At 34.2% G+C, this 13,794-nt stretch overlaps 2 long non-coding RNA genes across 2 annotated transcripts; one reads left to right on the top strand and one right to left on the bottom strand.

Moving 5' to 3' along the window:
* Positions 1 to 33: 33 nt before the first annotated feature.
* On the bottom strand, positions 34 to 1,773 carry LOC147841405 (uncharacterized). The gene is made up of 2 exons (XR_015504137.1): positions 1,727 to 1,773; positions 34 to 837 (listed from the first exon to the last, which is right to left on the bottom strand). It is a non-coding gene; the product is annotated as an uncharacterized LOC147841405 (long non-coding RNA).
* A 20-nt stretch (positions 1,774 to 1,793) lies between these two features.
* On the top strand, positions 1,794 to 3,553 carry LOC147841404 (uncharacterized). The gene is made up of 2 exons (XR_015504141.1): positions 1,794 to 2,045; positions 2,749 to 3,553. It is a non-coding gene; the product is annotated as an uncharacterized LOC147841404 (long non-coding RNA).
* The last annotated feature ends 10,241 nt before the right edge of the window (positions 3,554 to 13,794 follow it).

The raw sequence follows: 13,794 nt of genomic DNA, 5'->3' as shown, positions 1-13,794 counted from the left end.
GGCAGTGAAATAAATATACAAACACACAATATATTTCTTCTTTACTTTGTAACCTTTATTTTAATAAATAAGCATTTTTAAAAGACTTCATATTAATCAAACATTGTCTTGTCTATCATTGCCTATACTCATTCATTTTCTCTTCGGCTTTGTCCTTTTGTTAATCTGGGGTCGCCACAGTGGAATAAACCACCATCTTATCCAGCATATGTTTTACGCAGTGGATGCCCTTCCAGCTGCAACCCATCTCTGGGAAACATCCATACACACCCACTCACACACATTCACTACGGACAATTTAGCCTACCCAATTCACCTGTACCGCATGTCTTTGGACTGTGAGGGAAACCAGAGCACCCGGAGGAAACCCACGCGAACGCAGGGAGAACTCCATGCAGAAACCTTCTTGATGTGAGGAAACAGCACGACCTACTGTGCCACCGTGTTGCCACCCAGCTGCAACCCATCACTGGGAAACATCCATACATACTCATTCACACACATACACTACGGACAATTTTACCTTACCCAATGTCACCACATATTTTTGGACTTGTGGGAGCACCTGGAGGAAACCCACGCTAACATGGGGAGAACATGCAAACTCCACACAGAAATGCCAACTGACCCAGCCGAGGCTCGAACCAGCGACCTTCTTGCTGTGAGGCGATTGTGCTACCCACTGCGCCTGCCTATACTCAAACAGCAAAATAACACATTATTTCTTTCCCCCTTTTTTTCTGGCATCTCTTGCTTGGCTTCCTCTTCTGCTCTTCTTAGCTTCCACTGAGGACTCTGATGGTGAGTGGCTGATGAAATCCCATGGGTCTTGCTGCTCTGCATTTATATAAAATATATGAACAGACAGAAAGGCTTTTAGTAAGCTATAGACATGTTTATTTTCCTGTTTAATGTGTGTGTAGTGGTTGTCCAACAATTTCACACACTAAACATTTACAGATACCATACAGACACTATACATTACTATCAAACAAAAGTACTATCATCAGATCATATGGGAGATTGTGATCATTTATAGTGATAATAATTAAAGCGCAGAGGGGAAAAGGCTTAAATATATGTGCAGGCAGTATAGACTTTGAAGTAAAGATTATTTGCAGTTCAGTGTACATATTTAAATTCTGTGTCACTCATTAAATGGTAAGTAAATGTAACGTTTGGGTTAACTACCCCTAAGGTTAGTTTTTGATTAAAGTACATGTCTTAACCCATCATTAGTCCTAAATAAAGTGAAAGATAACATAATATGGTTGATGTACTGTTATTGACCCTTTTTACATTTCAGCACAGTGAATGGGAAAGTACAACACATTTTTTTACAATCTTCTTTGCTCAAATAAAATGAAAACTTTACGATGGTGTTGTCTCGACAATTAGAAAAATAAAAAAATAGTGTGAAACTGATAACGCCAGCAAGAAGAGAGAATAACTTCTAATTTACTCATGACCATAGACACTGTTTGAAACACCTCGCACATGTAATCATATTATATAATGCATACGTAAATACAAATAAATGTTATTTTATTTAAAAAATCATATAAAAAACTCAAGGATTTTAGATCCTGATGATCGTTAAACGCGTCATAACAGTGTTGTGAAAAGGGTGTAATTGTTAAAAATAGGTACAAACATCAGATATAAACAAAAACCTAAACAAACACTTCTATGTGCATAACGTCATAAAAATACTTGTTTTATTTACCTCGCGCTGCCGTCCTTGTACTGCCGTGAACAGGAAATTCTGGGAATGGAGGACGGAGAGTTGAATCGATTCGTCTTCAACAAACCGATCAGTGTGACATCAAAACATCGCGAGAACAACAGACAGCTCCGTGTGCATTTGAATCCATCTCGCGATATTGTATCACTTCAGGTACGCGCCTACTGATTCGTTGATTCAAACGAGTTATGAATCAAGAAGCCTCTAAAGATCCGAATCAAACTGCAGCAGCACGCCACGAGGTTTTGCTCAGACTTTTGGGACGTTTGGATTTGCTCCGTCTTGTCACCATGTAACACATGTGAGTAAATCGTTGTCAGTAAATAAGGCTATTGTTACGATTAGAAATTGTGCATTAACCAGATTATATTTATTTTGTTTCATTTGTTTTTAGCGTAACATTAACGTTAGTTCATGGCCGAATCTAAACGGTCAGCAGCGAATATTTACCAATGTTTACTGTCGTTTACTTTGCACATCTTAGAAATGTTGCCAAAGTTCCTATGGATTTAGTTTCTTCATGTCATTCCAGAAAGACTGCATGATGATCAGGTCAGATCTCTGTGGCTGTTGTCATACTGACTGTGCAGACGATTTTCTCCCTTAATACGTTAATTACAGCAAAGTTTATGACAAAATTAATGTTTGGAAATGTAAATTGATATTTTCTGTAGCATGCCAGTTTGATATATCAATACCCCCCCCCCCACCCCCCACCCAATTACTAGTAACGTTTGCCTAGGACTTTAGCACAGTAGCCTACTATTTAAGCCTTTTCCCCTCTGCGCTTTAATTATTATCACTATAAATGATCACAATCTTCCATATGATCTGATGATAGTACCTTTGTTTGATAGTAATGTATAGTGTGTGTATGGTATCTGTAAATGTTTAGTGTGTGAAATTGTTGGACAACCACTACACACACATTAAACAGGAAAATAAACATGTCTATAGCTTACTAAAAGCCTTTCTGTCTGTTCATATATTTTATATAAATGCAGAGCAGCAAGACCCATGGGATTTCATCAGCCACTCACCATCAGAGTCCTCAGTGGAAGCTGAGAAGAGCAGAAGAGGAAGCCAAGCAAGAGATGCCAGAAAAAAAGGGGGAAAGAAATAATGTGTTATTTTGCTGTTTGAGTATAGGCAGGCGCAGTGGGTAGCACAATCGCCTCACAGCAAGAAGGTCGCTGGTTCGAGCCTCGGCTGGGTCAGTTGGCATTTCTGTGTGGAGTTTGCATGTTCTCCCCATGTTAGCGTGGGTTTCCTCCGGGTGCTCCCACAAGTCCAAAAATATGTGGTGACATTGGGTAAGGTAAAATTGTCCGTAGTGTATGTGTGTGAATGAGTGTGTATGGATGTTTCCCAGTGATGGGTTGCAGCTGGGTGGCAACACGGTGGCACAGTAGGTAGTGCTGTTTCCTCACATCAAGAAGGTTTCTGCATGGAGTTCTCCCTGCGTTCGCGTGGGTTTCCTCCGGGTGCTCCGGTTTCCCTCACAGTCCAAAGACATGCGGTACAGGTGAATTGGGTAGGCTAAATTGTCCGTAGTGAATGTGTGTGAGTGGGTGTGTATGGATGTTTCCCAGAGATGGGTTGCAGCTGGAAGGGCATCCACTGCGTAAAACATATGCTGGATAAGATGGTGGTTTATTCCACTGTGGCGACCCCAGATTAACAAAAGGACAAAGCCGAAGAGAAAATGAATGAGTATAGGCAATGATAGACAAGACAATGTTTGATTAATATGAAGTCTTTTAAAATGCTTATTTATTAAAATAAAGGTTACAAAGTAAAGAAGAAATATATTGTGTGTTTGTATATTTATTTCACTGCCTTCAAGATTTTACATTGTAAACTAAAGGGAACAAGGGGGGAACAAATGTTGTATTTACCCTTTAACTACAGGTAACAAGAGAGGAACAAAGTTTACTTTAATTTACAACCCTCAAATGTGGTATTTACCCTGTAAGTACAGGTAACAAGGAGGTAACAAGAGAGGAACAAAGCCTCACTTTAATTTACAACCCTCAAATGTGGTATTTACCCTGTAAGTACAGGTAACAAGGAGGTAACAAGAGAGGAACAAAGCTTCACTTTAATTTACAACCCTCAAATGTGGTATTTACCCTGTAAGTACAGGGAACAAGGAGGTAACAAGAGAGGAACAAAGCTTCACTTTAATTTACAACCCTCAAATGTGGTATTTACCCTGTAAGTACAGGTAACAAGGGAGGAAACAAAGCTTCACTTTAATTTACAACCCTCAAATGTGGTATTTACTCTGTAAGTACAGGGAACAAGGAGGGAACAAATACTGTATTTACCCTTTAACTACAGGGAACAAAGAGGGAAGAAGCTGAACTTTAACATACTAGTGTATACTTGAACACTAAGAACAGAGTAAACTACAGCAGCAGTTTTTATTGATTGAAGACCAAATTACTAGATTTTTCTATAAAGCATCAGCTATACATTTACTGAAATGCAACAGTTAGCCCCCCTGTGCAACAGCAGTAAAGATGTGAGCCTGTTTTAATCTGCATTGAACCCTGACGGTAGGCCTATGTCATGCAAAGTTATTTGTCGATAGTGAGTTATGGAGACATTGATGGCTTTGGTGAGATCGACGAGTAAACATAAGGTAAGTAGTGTATGGAAATATATTTTATATTGAATTGCAGATTTAAAATACATACAGTATACAATAAGGGTTCATAATTTCACAGGTTGTAAACCTTTTATTCATTAAACACCCCATATAAAACCCAAGCACTGAATAAGAGTACTAATGTACTCACGCAGGTGCATATAGTACATTTGCAGATAGCAATAGGTTGTCACCATCCTTGCATAATTCTTTATATGTATACAATACTTGAGGAAATGTACATCGTAAACTTAATATACTTCTTTGCGTGATGGATATCTTATTGTTACTCCCCTTTTACGCAAACATTATGGTTTGTTCTTTTGCAATTTAAAGAAAAGTGCACCGTTATTTCACTGTACTTAAGCGGTACCTTTCATGCTGAATATCTGGTTGTTACCCCCTTATTACCCGAGCATTACAGTTTGTTCCCTTATACTTACGTAAACGTTATTTATACTTACACTATAGGTACAGAAAAGTACACCGTTATTTCACTGTACTTACGCGGTCATTTTCGTGATGAACATCTGGCTGTTACCCCCTTTTTACCCAAGCATTACGGTTTGTTCCCTCATACCTACACATACGTTCATTATACTTACACAGTACGTACAGAAAAGTACACTGTAATTTCACTGTACTTACGCGGTACTTTGCGGGTTGTAAAAGAAAGCGTTACCATTCTCTGTAGCCTACTTAAAATGTTCCTTAATATATTACAAATAAATGTATATGACTTAGGCTGTTTAATTTGAGTTGTCTTAAAAGGGAAAAGTCACATTATAAAATTAATCTTTTAGTAACTAATCTTTATATTAATGTATTCACGTACTGTATCAAATGGTGCATTCATATTTGGCCATTACCTGTTACACGGAAGTCATTTAATTTGTAGGACATTTGGAATATTAATGCAAGTTGAAATGCCTGTGTGAAAAATGCCTATTATATTAATTTGAAAATACATTAGAGTAAAGAAATGAGCTAAAGCTGAGCCAAATTGTGAACAATTTAAAAAATAATTATATACTTAATTTTTAAATAATTTATATTAAAAAATCACTAAATGCATAACAAACGCATCTAAAATGCAATAAGAACTTTACTAATTTGGTTACTATGGTTACTCTATTATTTGCATATCTGTGACCCTCTGTGAAAACCCAACTAAAGTCATTTTTTTTGTGATTCACTATTTTTGTCATAAACTATTTTTACACAATATAAAGAATGTTCTTTGAAAATGTAACCTTGATATCTTTATTATTGACTGCACTGAGCTATATGTCAAAGATTTGCTTAATTTCAGACTCTTAAGCTTATTTAAACTTAAGCAACTTATTTGAACCATAACTATCTATAACTTTATGCCATTTACACAAGGTAAGATTCTTCCATTTGCAGTGATAACTAACACATTTATTGAAAAATTCTTAAAATTTTGCAGTACAGGTTGAATTTTTGATGTGAAAGTCCAAAAAGGGAAAAAAAACAAAGAAAAAAACAAGCAGATTTATTTGTAAAATCAAATATCAGCAAAAAAATCTCAATGAATGCAATATAAATATAATATTGATTAATCTATAAATAAAACCCCAATCTCTTTCTTTCTTGAGATAACTGTCAAAATACATCATGATAGTTACAGTATACTGTAGGATTTAATAGCAGAGTTGTACCAAGTACATGCAAATACTAGTTTCCATTTAATATGGTTTAAAACAGTAGTATATATATATATATATATATATATATATATATATATATATATATATATATATATATATATATATATATATATATATATTTTTTTTTTTTTTTTTTTTTTTACTGTAAATTACTATAGTATTTTTCATGTGTTAGCATTACATTGGCTGTATGATGTAAGATGGTGGTCATGTTAACAAAATATTTAGCAAAAACTAATGTTATAAGAAAAATTTTCCTACAAAATCTTCCTCAGCTTCAACCTAGGATGATTCTTGCTCGTCATCCAAAAAAAGAATCCACCATAGGATTTTGTCATAATGTGGGGCAATTCTTCAGAGATTTCTATTACATTAGCTGTTCTGTTTCTCACTCTTCATAACAGATGACTTGTCCAACCGGGAATTCATCAAACCATATCAGTACGCTTTCTAAATAACAACTAAACTATTTTGCTGTGTGTCAGTCATAAAATAACCTTAAAATAAGCGGGTTACCTTGACACATGTTGAGTTTTAAAGCAAAATCAAACACTCTTGAAATTTCAGTGATAATTTCCACAGAAAGCAGAAGCTATTTTGTTGTTCTAGAGACACATGAAATCTGTGTTTGTGGAGAGATATTAAATTATTATATTATAAACATTATTAAAACATTAATAATAAACATTATTATAAATGTAATTATTATATATACTGTTTGCAGCCTCTAATGTTCGAAAAGAGATGCATTAAGAGAGGGATATGAGAATCAGCTCTTGTTTCTTTAACAAAAGTAAGCCTTGAGACTATTGTGATCCGATATCAACCCTCTCATAATTTTTATTTTTTATTTTTTGCTGAAAATAATAAAATGTAGAGTTGATGAAATCGTTCATTTCACTATTTTATCATGTTATAAATGTATTTTTTTTGTGATGCATCTCAACCTTGGTATTTTATCTTGCATTAACTTTATATTTGTGTCATTTTTATGTCTATACTTCTTTGACATTACTTTTTTTTGTAAAAAGATTAATACTTTAGCTGGGCTTTCAGAGGGGGGCAGGTTACATGCAGTATATCTCTCGATCAATCAGTTTGGTTGTGAGATGTAAATATTTGTATTAATTCTTGTGCATATAATAATGAACTAAGAGTAAATACAGCAGTCAAGTTTGAGTTTCTGCAAGAACCAATGAGTAGCAGGAATGGTTGAGTTTCTGTTTATGTTTACTCATTTTGCTGATTAAGTGCATGTGAATAAAGCCCAAAATTATATCTGTTTTCAATAATTTTTGCTATATATGGTGCATTTTTTTCTTCAGATTTTCAGGCGAGTATGCTTTCAGCAAAATGACATCAGTCTCTTTTTGGTTGGAAATATCTTAATTGTGTGCCGAAGATGAGAGTATTTCTTATGAGTGTGAAACGAGGTTGAGGGCAAGTAAATGATGATCTTCATTTTGTGCTGTGTCTTTAAAGATTGCTACCTTGTTCACATGACTAGCAGCTCACAAAATAATTGCATTTATTTTCAGAGCTAGATTTTTTTATTTTCTAAGTTTGATGTCTATATGAATTTGAATTAACATTTCATGTAGTTAGATCATTTGCTTAATGTAGTTTAATAACACTTTCTGACAGATTTTTAAATTTGTTATACAAAAACCTAGCCAAATTACAATTATATCTTAGTTTTACTGACATAATGCATCAATTGTGATTTGCTTTTTTGTTAGAATATTCTGTTCAATCAATTTACTAATGATATTTGTGCAGTATTAGGAGTGGCTGCAAGCGATGTCAGAGTAGCTGCCATCGTATTGACATGTTTTAAAGATTTTACACATTCCACAGTTCAGTTAATATCATCTGGTTATGCTAGTATTACTACTGCCCCACATTCCAGAACATTGGCCCCTGAAAGAATCTGCAAGAAAACAGGGCATGTTTCTTACAATCAAGATTTGTTTGAATTGTGTTTCTACAGGGTCTCTACGGGGTTCTAAAGTCTTAAGTTGACTTAAATTTTAAAAACAAAACTTTAGTCTTAAGTCTAAAATTCCCTGAAATATGATTAAATTATTTTAAACAGGTCTTAATTTTTTCTATGTGCAAGTAAAGCCCAATCGGGCCAACACCTAATCACCAATAATCCATCTCAAAACTGTTTTTTTAATATTTACGTTTTTTTTTTATTATTGCAAAAAAAAAACTATTCGCAACAGCTTTTTTTTTACAGAAAATTTTCCAAATTAAACTCCTTAATTAGGGAGAGGCAACCCTTTACATGATCTTCCATTAATACAAAAACTACAGTATTTACATAGAAAAAAAAATGTATAACCATGTATAAGTCTAACATTACGTTCATAATGATCTTAAACTTAGTCTTAAATTTGTATTGAAGAAGCCTGCAAAATACTTGTTCTATCAATTTTTTTTTTTCACACGGAACAAGGGAAGTAGAATTCATCTTTGAAATTTTTTCAAGTTCAATTGACAAATTGTGCTACCCTTAGGGCCAGATTTGTAAAATTTGTAACATTTGACAAGCTCAGTATAATTTCAACTAAGCATTCAACTTTACCTTAACTTCTGTATGATTTTAGGCATTTTACTTATGCAGTTTAGTAAAACAAAATTATGTGCCTGAAGGGATGTTCTCTGATTTTATGAGTTCACGGCCAGTTTAGCAAACCTATTTACAAAATCTGCCATCCATTAGGACTGCAAACCTAAACAACACAACATATTAGTTGTGCAAATGTGGTCTTGGAGAGGAAGTAAAAGGTGTGCAGGTTCATTTAAGGACAGCTAAAATTGATGTTGTAAAAATACAGCAGTGGCCTTACAGGGTTACATGACCATTTATGTGAAGCTGCTTTGACACAATCTACATTGTAAAAGCGCTATACAAATAAAGCTGAATTGAATTGAATTGAATTGAACAAAGCTTTCATGATCGTTACTGTGTACATATTAGTACATCTAAACAACAGGGAAATTAATTTTGTTTAGTCTATGTGAATCAGACCAGGTTCTTTGAAATACCTGACATTGGAATTGTATCTAAAAAAAGTTTGTTGTAAATAAATGGAGTTATTAATGGGAGTGAAGCCAGACAATGTAAACGTTTGGGATGTAGCTTAAATTTATAGGTCCAGCGCATGTTTGCACTGTTCTTTTGTATATATCTTTTGTCAAATTATTACGTTCAATCGATGTTTTCAGTTGGAATAAATGAGACTGAAATGATAACCAAGATAATTGGTCTTTGCACTGCTGAAGTGACAGAATCTGAGAGGTGACTTGAAATAATTTACTACATTTAATAGATAAAGCTTTGAGATTTAAAATATATATAATCATACAGACACAAATGATCCTGTATTTAAATATTTATTTTTTATTTTTTATGTTTGGGCTTGTTAGGCATTGTCATGTACTGAAAGTGTACACTTCAAATGCATGTTTTTGTTTTTCTGTAGAGTTAGTGGCAAATAGTCAATTACCCCTTTCACAAAACTGAAAATTACCAAATCCTCTTTATCGTTAAATTAAATTTGAATGTGCTGTTCACAGCACAATTCCAGCAATTTACTGGTAACTTCTCATTTAGAAAAAATAACCTATAATAGTGCCAATTTTGACCCAACTTTCTCTTTCAGAAGAAAGGTGTATTTCATGCATGCCTCCCATGACAAACAAGATATTGGATGCGAGCATGGACTGCTGGAAGACCGTTGTTTTAATGGAATTTGGTACCACATGCTGTATGGGGGAAAAAAAGTGTCAAACAGCTGTGTGTATATAGACTATTCTATTTGGAAAATGCTGTGAAAATCTTACACAACGCTAATGGTTTTATTAAGGTGTTTACATGTCTGTACTGCACTTCAATAATGTGACTAAAATAGGAATGCTCCAAATGGCTTCATTTTCTGCTTTAGTTTTCTGTTTCTGATTTCTGTTTAGTTTGATTATGACCATAATTGGATTAATTTAATAAAAAAAAATGCTGTTTACATGGTAGACTCTTAGTCAGAGTATTGGCTTAATCGTATTAAAATCGTATTATTGTTGTTCATGTAAACATACTTATTGTTAAGGTATGCCAGTCGCCATTAATTGCAGTGATTTATTCTTACCGAGGTGTGATGTGATTGCTCCAGTTCCGTTAAAAGCGCACTGTTTCAAATTCAGGTGCCTTTTACTTTATTTTGCTTCATTTATGGCAAGTTGGCTGGTTGTTGTGATGTTGAATCACTGAATGGCTGATAAGCAATTCCAGTGATGTGACATTTTCATGAAAAACTTAAAACATAAATTCACATAGAAAACATATGTTAACATTATATTGAAACAATTGTTTATATTTTTAAAAGAGCTAACCACAGAGTTACTGGAGCAGAAAAATATCAATCTGTAATTGTTTTTTTATATTTGAAATGGGGAAAATAAACGTGAATTATGTATGTGACCAAAAAAAGTCTGTGAGTTTACAGTATACAACATGCGTTATAGAAATACAGTGAATTAAACTGAACAACCCAAAAGAAAAATCCTACTCAAAAGGATCAGAGTTGGCTCTCTATAGAACAAACATGATTAATTTATTTTATTTGACATTTTTTTGCATTTATGAGGAAAAGGCTTCGTTATGGATGTGACACCTTTTCTGTTGTGGATATGACTTATGTGAAATTTCAAGTCACCCTATGAAAAATAATAGTTTGAAAATATTGACAGAATCATTTTTAAGTATTTTACAGTACTGTGAAACACAAGTCTATACAAAACACCTAGAAAGGGTTTTGCTATTTTGCTATTTTTTTTTATGACAGGGTTGCATGGAATTATTCTGAACTTTTAGGTCTGTCTTTATACAAAGTAGTCATGAAAATGATTTGTATAAATAAAACATTTGCAGTTTTGATCTGGGATGAACAAATGTTCTGCTTTGACTGTTTGGAACTATTTTCATTGGCAAATTGACAAGAAAAAAAAACAATATTATGTAAAATTTAACTATTTGAATATTAATTTCTGCTTTGTTGAACTGCAATAGAAAGTATTTTTGCTTGGTCATAATAAATAATTTGATTTATAGAGTCTATTAATATTAGTACTAATGTATTATGATATTCAATTTAAGACAGTGGTTTCAAACTCAATTCCTCGAGGGCCTGCAGCTCTACACAGTTTTGCTATAACACATACATCACACACCTGATTCAACTAATCAAAGTAGTTAAGACTGCTAGGAACTAATAAGCAGGTGCGAGTTGAAGCTAAACTCTGCAGAGCTGTGGCCCTCGAGGAATTGAGTTTGAAACCACTGTCTTAAATTGTCATTGTTTACTCACCCTTTACTTATTGCAAACCTGTTTCTTTTATTTAACACAAGGATATTTTGTAGAAAGCAGGAAACCTGTAACCATCGACACCCATAGCACCTCACAAAGGATTGAAACCACTTGACTGCAAGTAAATAGTGAGTAAATAAAAAATTTTGGGTGAACTGTCCCTTTAATGCAACAGCATCTATTTATACTATTAATCATACTGTGCACACCCATATAAACTCTCAAAATATTTTACGTATGGACACATCTAACTTTTCTATATTGAGTGTATGAATGAATGAAAAAACATTACACACCACTTGAACTATGCATAGGTTTCTAATTTTAAAAAGGAAAGTGCACAGTTACAAAATGTAGAAACACTTTCTGATAAATGACCAAAACTCTCAGTCCAGAATGATATTGACTTTCTAAATTGATTTCCAGAGACCTTTTTACCCAGTGCAAGTGAATTTTTCTACCTTTTATTAAATGTCAACATTTTTCCATTTTAAACATTTATTTTAAGCATTAATAAATAGAGTCTTATAAGAGAAGTTATGAATAAAAAATAGTATTTAAATTTATAGTTTAAAACAAAGGCTTATTCGTTTGGAAAGGAAGTAATTGCTTATAAAAAAGCAACTGAATCATTTACTCACCCTGTTTGTTAAAAAAAAGGCTAATTCATTCTTTACCGAAATACTGTTTGCTCAGAGATGCGCAACCACTCAGCTGTGACTTTTAAACCGTTTCCACTGATGACATTCACCTTATTTTTCAATGCTGATGTAAGCTGAATGTGTGTGTCTTCTGGTTCATTAGCTTCCGTAGAGAAATAACGCGAAGAGTGCAGTAAATGGTAATCTGTTTGAATGGTCATCAGTTAGACAATATGTTAAAATAACATTGTAAGAAATACTAGAAACATTATAGTATGAAGCAGCATAACGAGCTCCTTTACAAAGCTAAAAATAACTGGAAGTGGATTAGACTGAAAGCCAGACGCACACAATTTACTGTACAAATGGCCACAGACGCACTTAGTGCTTTGGGCAGTTGTAGTATTAATTCAAATTGGATTATACAAATACAGTTGCTGAACCCAAATATTTTTCACAGTCACGGGGAGTCATTTTCAGAAATGGTGGCACTGTGGAGCTTTGACACATATAAATGGGCAGACCGAGCCTGCCTGAGATTGTGTTCGCAAGCGAGTATAAAGAATGACCTATAAAAGTATAGTGATTCCCTCGGACCCATAACGCTCCACTATTCCCGGCAGTCCCTCAGGTGAAACCCTGCCGCAGGCGCTGTATCCAATTAACTAAAATCATGTTAAATTAGGGCTATGATCAACTGTGTGTTTTGCTGAATTCCCATGTTAGCTTTTTGGCTCCTGTTCTGACAGTATGAGGTGATGAAATGCTGACTCACTGGTGGCACCAAATGGAAATGTAAAATTTTTTTCCAAGTAGATCTTTTGAAGAGACTTAATGCATCTCCTGCCATGTCCTGTCTGCCATTGTTTGGACTAAAAGGTTGTCCTGCCCCAAATGCACACTATACTGTATATTTTATAAGGATGAGTTTAACATTTTGGTTTAATATCAAGGCAAGATTTTCATATTTATGGATTAAAAGAGGAATGGGAGAATGGGCAGTGCATTTCCACATAAAATATGAAAGAAGATCATGGCTAAACTGACATACTGCATAGTGATGTATCGCAGCATTAACCGGGGGCTGCAGTGATGTAGTGATATATGTAGTGCTCTGAACACAGGCAGCAGTGGGTGGATTTGGAACACTGTGTAATGAAATGACGTCAGCTCAGCGCTACGACAGTGGTGTGATGAGACTTGTAATCACTGCTTTAATACTTATGGCAATTATTTTTGAGAGAGAAATGAGATGGTTAAGATTAAAAACATTTGTATATGATTTTTATTCATAGAAATCACAGATTATTCATTCATGTATCATAATTGTTTACTTTTTAAACCGTGTAGAAGAAATGTTTAATGATACATAGTCAAATTATTTACTTTGCAAGTCAAGTTTTAAACAAGATATACTGAAATAGCGATGCAATACATCAATGTATGTATGGACAAATTGAGAAGTATTGTTTCATGTTATGCACATCGTTTATATTGTGGTGTCCCAAAATGCATTGTTCATGGTTATTCATTCATTCATTCATTCATTTTCTTGTCGGCTTAGTCCCTTTATTAATCCGGGGTCGCCACAGCGGAGTGAACCGCCAACTTAGCTGCAAGTTTTTACGCAGCGGATGCCCTTCCATCTCTGGGAGTGTTCATGGTAATATTTTTAATAATTATTTGAAGTGTGCAT

This window comes from Danio rerio, chromosome 12 (genome assembly GCF_052040795.2).
Source record: "Danio rerio strain M-AB ecotype USA chromosome 12, GRCz13ab, whole genome shotgun sequence".
Lineage (NCBI taxonomy): Eukaryota > Metazoa > Chordata > Actinopteri > Cypriniformes > Danionidae > Danio > Danio rerio.
This window is presented reverse-complemented; position numbering and strand designations above follow the sequence as displayed.